The sequence below is a fragment of the Euprymna scolopes genome, chromosome 8 (genome assembly GCF_053919585.1).
Source record: "Euprymna scolopes isolate OS-2025 chromosome 8, ASM5391958v1, whole genome shotgun sequence".
NCBI classification, from domain to species: Eukaryota; Metazoa; Mollusca; class Cephalopoda; order Sepiida; family Sepiolidae; genus Euprymna; species Euprymna scolopes.
In genome coordinates, this window is record NC_136489.1 from 66,018,091 (window position 1) to 66,030,820 (window position 12,730).

The window sequence follows — 12,730 nt, forward strand, 5'->3', positions numbered from 1 at the left end:
TTTTACAAATATGAAGAGTCATGATCTTCATTGCATCTGACGAAGTTCAGACGGCCCTTTCTGTTCTTTACAGAAATCATTGGCTTGCGTCTTGCAACATATCTTCGCAAATTAAACTCCTTTAATCTGGCGCACGAGTCATTTATTTTTTACTGTTTAAATCATTACCCTATATTGGGCTCAATATAATATAATGATAAATACGAATATCATATTGAAGCATATTTTACGGCCGGACGATTCCAGGCTGCTTGCTAGTATATATATATATATATATATATATATATATATATATATATATATATATATATATATATATATATTGCACTGACTTTTGCAATACGAAACTTCTTGTTTATAGTAACTATGTGCATTGATATTTAGTTTCTAATTCCAATAAATCGACTGGACAGAATTAGTTATATTTGTTTCTATTAGTTTTTAGATGTACATTCAAACCCATTAATCTTCCGCAAAATGTCGGATGATATTGGAAAGTATTCAATAGGCAGAAAAGTTAAAAGCAAAACAAATGCGCAAATAGCAAAATATTAAATAAAACGGCAGTGTGATTTACTAGCATACAATCTAAAATCTAAAGTTAAACTAAAGGTTACCTGAGTACGCACGGGCACACACACGCGCACACATATGCACACACATATATTATTGTTGTTGTTATTATTATTATTATTAGTAGTAGTAGTAGTAGTAGTAGTAGTAGTAGTTATTATTCGAACATTTTTAGATGATTAATGACACGAATCAGTTTTTTATTATGCAACTTTTAAAGGAATCCTTTTTATTCGTGTTTTAGTAAATAGTGCTAGTTCACTAGACAACTCGTAAAATTTCCGAGTAACAATGTTTTTATATGAAATAAAATAGCATTTGGAAAAGATAAAAAGGACAAAAGAAATGAAGTGATGTATGTTTTACCAAAAAATGTATAAAACTAATAATACTTTATTGAAGTGTTTATAAGCACCCACCGAGCAAGAACATTATGGAATTCAAGACAGGAACAGACACATAGACCCAAAGATATACGGAAACATGCGCGCGTACTCACACACACACACACACACCCATACATACACATAAATATATATATAAGTGTGTATGTATATATATATAGGTCACCTGTTTACAGATATGCACATTCTATTTTTTAATTAAAATCCGCATTAATTTTGAGTGACTACCATTGTTTATAGATAGTATTCACTCTTAAGAAAAAGCCATTATAATCCTTCCTAAATCCTTGTCGACTTCAAAATCAAACACACCGTTGCAATATACAGGGTGTTCCAAAAGTCTTGGGCGCATTTTGACATTGAATATCTTAAGAACTATTAAGATATTGGATCTAAAAAAATGAAAAATATCAACAGCCATACAAAAAACTTAATTCATTTAGCTTCCAGAGTTATAAAGATATGAGGACTTGAAATGTGCCCAAGACTTTTGGAACACCCTGTATTATGTTGAATGAAAAAGCTATGTCTACAAAAAAAAATGAGGTTCAATTTATCGACAGGGGTAAGTAAGTGGAACGACGCCATGTCATCGATCAATCAGTTATTGAAATCACCCCAAAAATCATACTAGATATTTTAGAATTCTGTATATACATTTCGTTGAAGGAAGGGACTTTGCGCTAGCGACTTCGTAGGATTGACTACTTTACAGAAAATCTAGTCTTCGTCTTCTGTTATAGCTTTTACCATTTAAGGCGTCTCTTGATTGATATTGCAATTTTATTTGAAACGATTCGTAATGCTATTTTTCTTCGGAACAAGGTTTCTATTTTCTTCTAAAACTAAAATGGTTTCAACACAAAGAATATTTTTAAATATATTTCGGCGATCACTCGTCCATCAATAAACATAAACAATGAAGATCTACCTCCTAGAGGCACTCGCAGTATATTATCTAAGTATACAGGCCTTACAAAATACAAATACTCATTCCCTAACAGTTTAAATTCAGGAACTTAAATCGTAAACCTGTGCCCTTTACGGAAAAAAGTTCTTACTAAAACACTCTCTCTTTATTTTAATTATTTATTATATTTAAATAACCATTATCAACCCAATCGAAGGCCGTTCTTATTTGGAGATTTATGTCTAACGAAGTATTGGGGCTTTAACAAATATGTAAGTTCAATTTACGATGTTATCAACAAAATATGCTGTAAATATCGAATGTAATTTAAAAACAATATAAATGATAGTATCCATATTAGAATTAAAAACAAACTTTAGTGAACTTATTTCACATGATAACGTGTAAATACCTTTCTTGATGTTTATCACAACAGTGAAACAAACAATAAATCACGCGTGAATTATTCAACACATTCATATAATAATTTATATGTATATACATATATATATATATAATTTGAGACAATCAACCATAGTCTTGTCTCTATTCATCATTTATAGGTTAAAACTCTGCCTCCTAGAATAGACTGACTTTGCCAACATTATCGTTTTATTCTCTACATTCCAGAAGAAAAAGCGCATCAGGTTTGATAATGATCCAACACATTCAACGGGAATGTAGCTTTGGAAATAGGCTTGCATTTCACAGGTGTGTTTACAGGTTACCATAGCAAACAATACATGAAGAGATACATTCCAGCGTTAACTGTTATTATAGCTTCGTAAACTGCCAACATTTTGGGACGATTTAAACACAAGACATTTTTTCATCTTTGTATTTGCCTTATTTAATGATATCAATGTATGAAAATATGTTCATACTTATAAAGAATTTCGGAATATATGTTCTCAGAAATCCGATGAATAACAGTGGCATATTATTATTATATTTTCTGAAGTTACTATTAAACGGACACGCTCTATTACACCTGTGTGGTGGCCCTTAAAAATTAAAGTTAATCCACCTCTTCTTTTGCTAATACTTTTTCTGTGTCTCTATTTAACAAAATATCTAGTAGAAATAAGTTCGTGATTGATATTTGCTTGATAAACTCCCAGTTTTATTAATTTAATTTGCAGTAAATTGAAAATGAATAAAGAATTCATTATTTTGACCCTATATTAGTGGGTTTTTTTTGTAGGAGTGGATTTAAAAAAAACAAATGGTTCTACTTCCGGTTTTGTCCGGAAGCTAGTAAATAGAAAGTTTTCTCTGTTTGTATCTAACAGTGATGTATCCATATAATAATAATATGGTGAAATATTCTGTCCTTAATCGATAACACTTCCGTCCCTCTCTATTACACACTCTTTGATTGTAACCAGTTGAAAGTGACAAAGAAAAATATAAGACGATCTGAACAATGAATGTAATCATATTCAAGCCATCATTTAACATGAAAAAATAAGAGAATTGAATACAAATGAAAGAAAATGATTATAAAAAAAGAAAATGTTATGGCAAGTGAAACTGTGTGAACAAGACGATCTATGTTCAAAAAGTTATCTGAGTATACATATAATATTACATAGAATAATGCGAGCATGGATGTAATATGGTTAAAATAAAACTTAGAAAAGTAAAAAGCCTGGTCGTAAAATCTGAAAAAAAAAAACACAAGATATTCAAGTAAAATAAAAATATAATAAATTTATAACTTAAATATTGCAGCGTTAGGGGGATTGGTAATGTAATGTTAAATTGAATTTTGAAAAAAATTCTTAATGCTGCAATATTTAAAGTTATAGATTTATTCCATATTTACTAGAATATATTGTCTCTTTTTTCCAGTTTTAACAACTAGTCATTTTACTTCCCTAAGTGTACTCCTTACCATATTAATTACCATGCTCGCATTTTTCTATGTAATCCATGATTTTTTACACACACACACACATATATATATATATATATATATATATATATATATATATAGCTCGTACGTCTTATGATATGCTTGACCAATTTTTATGATTTCAGGTTTAAATGAACGACTACAGTAGGAAAATATGCACCTTACTAATGCCTGATTGTAACAGCTAGTGAATTTAAAACATTCAACCTTCACGTGCGCACACTTTACATTATAATTTATATTTATATGCAATACAATTATGTTTTAACCTGGGAAAACGGCTACAGAAGCGTATGACTTGCGTTATATTGCTTTAGGACAATCTTACATAAGTCAAGCATCAGTTTTTGAGTAGCATAAACGATTCACAGAAGGCAGGGAATCTGTGTGGTATGATGAGAGATGTGGAGGGAATACGGAAATCAAAACACTAGACTTGATTGGCTAAATATAGATAAGAACCGTCCGGTCTCTATAGAGACAATACGTTTGGTTTCAGTGTTGGGAACTGTGCCCACGATTATTAGCGACGATACCGACTATTTGCGCGAGGTTTGCTCCAAGGGTGCTTAGAGAGGATCAGAAATAAGACGTTATCATGATCGCGGGAACATGTTTTAGTTGATCAATTCAAATCCCGCGGTTTTTGATGCTCTGCTGACTTGCGATGAAAGCTGGCTCTACTGCTATGACCCAAAGACTAAGAGACATAGTTCCCAGGGGAAGCATACTGGCACTACCAGATCTAAGAAGACGAGATTCAGAAAATCCACAGAGAAACGTAAGATGACCACTTTTTATGAAAGAACGGGCATAATCTATATGCACTGGATTTCCACTGGATAGACAATCAACAAGAGACACTATATTCAGGTTTTAAGATACTTCATGAAGAGATTTCTGTCGAAAGAGACCAGCATTATTCACATCGGGTCAGTAGCATTTCCAACAGGATAATGCACTAGTCCATAATTCTATCCTTGTCACAGACTATTTGACTAAGCTGGGTATCAAGACAGTTTCTCTCCCTCTCTAGACAGTGCTCTTTTTTACTTTTGTCTATACCCTAAGTTTAAGACGCTGTCATTATGCGACAATTGAAGGGATGAAAGGGGCTGTTGTGAAGGCCATTGACACGTTAACTCAAGACGACTCCATAGGGTTTCCAGAAGTTGTAAAAACGGTTAAATAAGTGCACTGTAGCCGGAGAAGATTAGGTTCGAATCGAGACTAGATTTCCTGTGTGCATTATCAACAAAAGTATATGTTTCTTCAACTATTTAAAAATATGTTTTGTGTTGAAACCATTTAAGTTTTAGAAGAAAAATATCAGCATCAATCAATTGTTTCAAATAAAATTGCAATATCAATCCAGAGAAGCCGTAAAGGGTAAAAGCTAAGACAGAAGCCGAACACTAGATTTTCTGTAAAGTAGTCAATCCGAAGAAGTCACGCGCGCAAAGTTCCTTCCTTGAATGAAATGTATATACAATGTACAGAATTTTAAAATATCCATTATGTTTTCTGGGGTGATTTAAATTACTTTCGTAGTCAATGACGTGGCGATGTTCCACTTACTTACCCCTGTCTATAAATTTAACTTTGTTGTGAAGATGCCCTTTTCATTCTACAAAATGTGTGCATTATCAACAAAAGCCTATATGAAAAATTTATGCAACTAAGTGACGGCATCTCGTATAGTAATAACATACTGTGTTTTCAAAGAGTCTACGGAATTTTGAATATCTGTACAAAATAAAAACTAACGAAACTTATTTAAAGTAACTCGTTAATACTTCATGAGTTCGTGGAACAAGAACGAGACGTATTTAACGTTATAGGTTTTAGCCATAATTCCATATGCAAAAAAATACGTACTCTCTTGCGTGCTTAACGTGCGATTTCTTACATCTCTCGGATAAACTGAAATCTAGTTTCAGTATATGCACCTAAAGAAGGTTGACGGTTTTATCGACCGAAAACTGGAGAAAATATCGCTAACAGTAGTCAAAATAAAAAATGTCTACGAAGTATCAATATATATCACAAGAATTTTACAGCAGTACTTTGTGAAGATCGGATGTTATATCCGCGAAAACATGAACATAGCCATATTTTGACAGTATAGTGAACAATATTCATAATCTATAATTATATGCAGTAGATTTCTTAATGGATTTTAAAATGAATAAATGTATATTTCTTTCAATCTACTAAAATCTTCTCGGAACAAAATAAACATTTTGAATATTCTTTTATGTAAAGATCTTGAAGTTCTTTTTTTAATGAAATACAAAAGATTACTGCGTTCCATTCTTGTTTTAAAGATGAGCGTATTTCGCAAATGTCTTGGCAACAATACATGATTAGATTTTTTCTTTTTTTTTTACTTTCTTTTTCAGAGATGGGATTCTGTAGATTCCTGTGTTTTCTAAGAGGCTATGGAATTTGGCAGCTTTGTGTGATAATTCAGTTTTTACATATGTATTTTAGACGAGGCTAATTATTATACGAAAGGTCTGCTACAACCCGATGAAATTGCTGCTAAAATAAGAAATATACATTTACTTACGAGTTATGTATCAATATATATATATATATATGCAAGAGAATCGTCGCAATTTCCATCTGATTTTCTCTTCTCTCGCGTATCACATATGGTGAGATTATTAACACTTAACTATTAATTTACTCTTCATATCTACATGCGAGGTATTCGAGATCGATCAATTACGTTTATTCCTCCACTTTAAAACGATATTTAAGAACAAAGCTCTTTCTTAGAACTGGCCTCTTGTAGATCTCATTACTGCAGGTCTAATTACTTGCTGACTACCTCAAGATTATATTCAAGTTGAATGTCAAAATGTTCCTGTTGGGCCGTCTCCTTAAACAATAAATACTACTGTATTTCTGCCACTCCCGATCACTACACTGTTTTCTTACTAACTATCAATCATTCACTTCTAATTAACTTATCCTCGAGTAGCATTTTGCCTTGATTAGTGACGAAAGCCTGGTAAGGAAAAGTTGGCTTCAGTGCTTAGATTGATGGACGATGGCAAAGAAACAGAATATTGCAAGAAGCTGACGGGCATAATTATAGTACCCGTCCAAATCAAGTATTCGGAAAACTTACCTGGAGCTTCATGCGCTATCAATATTTAGACGGCTGACATATGAAAGCTGGAGAAACCCAATGGTGATATTGAAAAAGCGACGAGCAGGGAAAATCATATCATGCGTTCAGGCTGTGTCTAAATTTTCTGATAGTGCAATACACTCCAAGCAATACGAACCTTGCCAATACGAATAGCCGTTAGATCGGCAATCATGTAAGATCAGTTGACATCAGAATCAAGTGTCTTAGCCATTTTTGTAATGGCATTTCCCTTGTTATTTCCGGTGTAGTAAAGGAGCCTTCAGTTCTAGAAACTTTATTTTCACAGCCTTTGCCTCCACTCTGTGAAGCTTTACTTTATTGCAAATCGATAAAGATTCCTCTCCCGGGTGTAGACGAGGCTGTTCAGCATCTTCTGCAGGGGAAGTTTGTTCGTCTCGGCTGCGCTTAGATTGTAATCCCCTTGTCCGACTATTGTGTCACATTTCTCATTATTAGATATATATTTAGTTCTCTTTACTGAAGAATCATAACCGCTAAATCCTAATATGAGATATTGGTAGGGGAATGTCGAAAGATGTGCTAGTCGACGGTTATTATGAAATTTGTAAAAATAGTGAAAACATATTTACGCATAAAAAATATATATGTAAAGATGTTTTCATAGCAAAATGGTAGAAGACAAATAATAATTTAAAAATAGGTTGACCTCTAGAATCTTACGTAGCATTTCGTAAACGTCACTTAAAGTGACGTGGACTTAAGGTAGAGCTTGAAATACTGAGAATAATATTTAAGTCAAGAATTGAGAACGAGAAAAAGCAGCTGCAGACGGAGGAAAGAGGCAGGAAGACTGTCCACATAAGGTGATGGCTTCCAGTACAATGGATCAAAACATTTTAGTCCAAGACTAGTATATACACTCTACATACACACCTCCACTAGACGATGCATGTGAAAAGCGTTATTAAGACTAGAATAGCAAATACTTGGTCAGCTCGAGATGGTCTGGTTATTTTCAAGTCAGTTACACAAATAAAGAGATATTACCGCTTATATAAGCTTTATCTGTTTCCAGCGAATATCATTGCACAAACTTAGGAGTAAGTCAGGCCCAATTCCCATGCACATATTGAGTTGATCTTCACTATTGCGATGCAGGGAATTTCCACGTTAGTCTCGACAGTGCTATACGTGTTGAAGCGGACCTACGTGCAATGACACAACTCCAAGAAAAACTCGTAAGCATAAACTTTTACAAACATCACAAAGCCTTTAATATCTTAATTTAAATCGTCTGATTGAGATGCGTTGAGATATCATATTTTCGAACGCTTCAAACATCAAGGACAAGTTGAATGTCAGATCGTTATTTGTTTCCTGATAAATACACTGGGGCTCTGTGTTCAACGTTTATGTCCGTATAGGAATAGTAGAAAAGAGTGATTTCTACGAGCGTCTTCTAAGAGAATAACTTAATTAAAGATAAACATGAATGTTTCGACAAATTATTAAGTTTCTAAAGGTGTTGTATTTTTCTCTTCACTAAACATGTTTAATATCAGTAAAATTCTAACTTATGAATATAGTAGCTATGCTATCGTATCTAGGTAAATTGTTCGCGCATAGTCCTATGTAATTTATTTCAGTAATGCAGTTTGCGGGGCAGCAGGAAGACCGAGTGTATATTTCTATTACCCATGGCTCCAATTAGAGTAAACCATGGTTACATTACACGCAGCTTAATTTTGATCATTTCATCGAAATCCTGAATAAAACCTATGCAATTCTATGATCTTCCTCATAAAAATGTCACTATTAGTTATTTTAGCGCACTGTCATATCAATTGAAGTATCTAATCTTCTACAAATTGATATGTATCAAATGATAAAATCTGATACCTCGCAAACGGTTGTAGTAGAGTGGATGTTAATATCTATATTTAATATGTTCAGGTACAATAACTTTGTTCGCGCAAATTCTGTGGATGTACTTGTAAAACTCGCATAGAGATGAATCATTGCAGCAATGGAGTAGGGGTTAGTATTTGGTAAACAATATGAAGTGTATTACGTTATTGATTTTTTGCGTGTTGACATGTTCGATAGACTAATGTAAAGCGCCACAGCACAAATGTTTCACCGATGCTCCATGCATGAGCGAATGTTCTAAATTTCATAAGAAATATTGCTTTTTAGTCTTCCCAATCATTGTAGCGATATTATTAGTACCAATAGTAATAGTATTTAATCCCAGCTATCTCATACCGGGCAACTCACAGATGCTCTTTGCCAAATTTGTAAAATTATGTCACGTAGTTTGGATTGCTTGTCAGGCAGAGTCCCTGGAATTTATAATTACCCTGGTGCTAAACAACAAAGCTGAAGGTTATTTGAAATCTAGTAACGAAAAAAAACCGTTAGTGAACTTCTAATAGCTTGCAAACGATGTAAAATAACCCCTCACTTATTAAACATATCTGTGTTGGGATTTATCTGAGGTTGAATCTGTCTACACGTTCGGATATTCGTGCCAAGGTGTGCACAAAATCACGTTTACCAAAAAGTTAGTTACCATGAAACACATGAGAATAAATTATGCTTAATATTATTATAACCGGCAGCAAGTCCAAAATATTATTATGCTGGACAAAAAATCATGTGATATCTGATCACATGATGAACTAATTAAGTAATTAAATCACTCAAATGTTTTGAAAAGTGAACACGGAAGACAATTATTAGCTGGGGATAACAGCTATCGAAATACGACGGCGACTCAGTTATGCGGCAGGGTGGATGTCTGGTAAAGAATAGAAATAGGAATAGATGGTTCTTTGATCAAATGCCAGGTATGATTCTTGTATCTCGGTAAGAATAGTTATTCATCTTAAAGGTGCCAGTTCGACTTATAAGAGCAATGTAGAGCTGGAAAGAGAGTGAATATAAGAATTATATACCGAGAAATACGATTAAAAAGGAAAGGCGAAAACAATGGCAAAAATCAATGCAAAAGAATTCAGCCGATATTAGAAACCCGAATCAAATCCAACTTGTATAAGTAGCAATGGTGCGGAAAAGAATGATCGGAATGGAGATACACCTAATTAAAATACATGCTTTCATTTCCTTTTCATGTCTTTTCTTTTGCCCTGGAATGTCTTGTTCTTATCTAATGAGAGATATTTAATCTATGAAACGCTGCCTGTGTAATTAGAGATTTTACTGAAAGACCAGTTTCGTAATTATGCAACTACACATGCCTTTACCTGACATCGCTTTATTCAGGTAAAGGACAACTCCCAGATCATTGGAAGGACTGATAATATGATCAATAAACTAGACTTGTGTTATTCAGACCCTTTTTTATATATGTTCCTTTATCATGGTTTAAATCATTGTTTATCTTATTACTAAGCTTACATGGCTAAGACAGAAGAGCGATTTCTTGTATTTACACAGGAATATCAGATAAAATGGTTTATTTTATATCTAGACATACATGATCTGTTATTCAGAACTAGTGACTCAAAACTGTAAAAAAAACATTATGTCGCCAAATTCACATGGAATTCACTGTTCCTGATGCTTAAGCGTTTTACAGCTGTGGGAAGAGTTTGAATTATTAATAAAATGATGAATTATATTCAAGATCTAATACATAAACCGGGCATGAAAAGATGTATATCATTTAGAAATGGATGAAGTGGACAGGCATATTAATGCATACATATATCAAAAGAATTGAAAACAATTCAAGTTATTATATCGAGATAACATGGCGTATATTGATCATATCTTGTTTTAGTTCTGTACATTGGATAGGAGGATGATGACGGGCTACGAAGTTGTTCTTTATGCCAGGCGCAGTTCTTCTGACACGAGTAATAGTTTATTCTCGCCTTTCTTGAGGCAGCAAGTAACCGCACTAATTAGCAAGTGCTTCCAAGCTTATAATGTATGTGACAAGCTCTTTCATATCTTTTAATCTTGAATTGAAGCTGAGGGCGATCCTTTATTTCTTTGCGGATTTCCAGTGTTCCGTGGAAAACATCTTTTTGAACCATGTCATCTTGCATCCGGCGGTCATAGCATATAAAAGTAATAATCGCACAGAACACAATTTCTTATGTGATTTTCTGATTATATGTGGATGTGATAAAATATAATAAAAGAAAGTTCTATGTAAATCCAATTGATTTAAAATAAATACGTTTACAAATCAAATTCTTAGTTTGATTTATGCTCGGTTACGAACAACTGCAATGCCAACTTTTTCTACAACGATCAAAACATATTTGACACGAATTAACATTGTTATCATACAATGACGTTGCCATTCGCTTATTTTGAAATTAAAACCATATCAATTTTCTGAGGTTTCACGTATAAACAAACTACAATTCAAACAAATGAGAACAGATGTTTGATGTAAATTTCTCAAATTTAAACACTATTTAAATCACGAAATATCAAGAAGTAATTTATGTGCATATTGAGAATGGTTAATTTTAATTCATGGTTTGCAAGTCTGAATTCAACTACCAAAATTAAGCAAGAAAAATTTAGCAATAAAGTATTTTTAAATGTATTCTTAGTAAGAAAATCGATACTTACTTCCAATCGACAGACATTCAAATCGAAAAATTGAAAATACAGCTTTCTTATTAAACAATATATGCAGTGCCGCCAAAAAGAAAGTCTGCACTTGTCATGTTCTCAAAGATTGAAAATTTAAGTTAAATTGAATGCAACTGTTTAAACAACCTATTCCTCATTTGATTCGCTCTTTATTCCTCTATAATTTTACCTGTTCATATGTGATTCTAAACTGAAGTATTCTAGTGTTCACGTCAATTTCTAAAAAATTAGCTTCAAATCGAGAAGCAAAAAGAAATTAAGCATTAATAAATGAGCATATAACCATGGAAAAATATCCATATTTTAGCATCTCTAATCGTAAAATACCCTCTTAGCATCTTTAATCGTAATTGTTCTTGTTCCCAGGTTATACAACGTAAAATTTAATCCAGATATCTTGAGTCTCTCTTATTGATCGTCAGGAGCTCATTAATCTCCACTTTTATGATTTATCTAAAAGAGAAATCGGACGCAGAGTGAAATGTGATTTGAAAACGGAACGAGTGGCTGTGCAAAAGCACGAAAAATCGGCAGTGTTTGTGATGCCTCTAAATCCGTTATTAGTGGACCGTTATTAGTGGCAATGATCCTGGATTTTAGGTCGCTTGCTAGGTTTTTAATTTAATACTACTAAGAACATTTATATGTTGACTGAGTATTTTCCACATCAGTTTGTCCGGAATTTGGATGATAATCCTATCTTCATACAGGCTAATGCTTTCATTTCTGTCTAAAACTTTCTATTTTTCAAATCATATTCTAGATGAATCTGAATAAGATGCAACGGGTCTTAAAATACTAAAATTAGAAGATATATGCTGAGCATTAAACAGAGAAAATAAAGGTAAAGAGATCGATTATTTTGCTATCTAATACGTGTTTATGACAGTTACGAGCTTATGCTGTCAGTTTAGTGAACTCACATCATTTTCTTTTATTATACCATTGGGAAACAAGAAATTACTTTACAAAATAAAGGTTGAACGAAATGTGTAGATAAGTAAAATATGCGAGAATTGTGTTTAGTATATTAATTTTTACTTTAAATCAAAAGTTATTTCCACGATAATAAATTCACAACAAAGCTATTCTATATTTGAAATCGTATTTTTTGTTATGCTGTATTAATATAAAAAAAAACAATCTAAATAATGAAGTTATGG

The 12,730-nt window shown here is 32.8% G+C and overlaps 1 protein-coding gene across 1 annotated transcript in view; it reads left to right on the forward strand.

Moving 5' to 3' along the window:
* LOC145283595 (uncharacterized) overlaps positions 1 to 12,730 on the forward strand; it is a 3,312,299-nt gene that overhangs the window by 1,588,531 nt on the left and 1,711,038 nt on the right. The gene's annotated exons all lie outside the window — the stretch shown is intronic.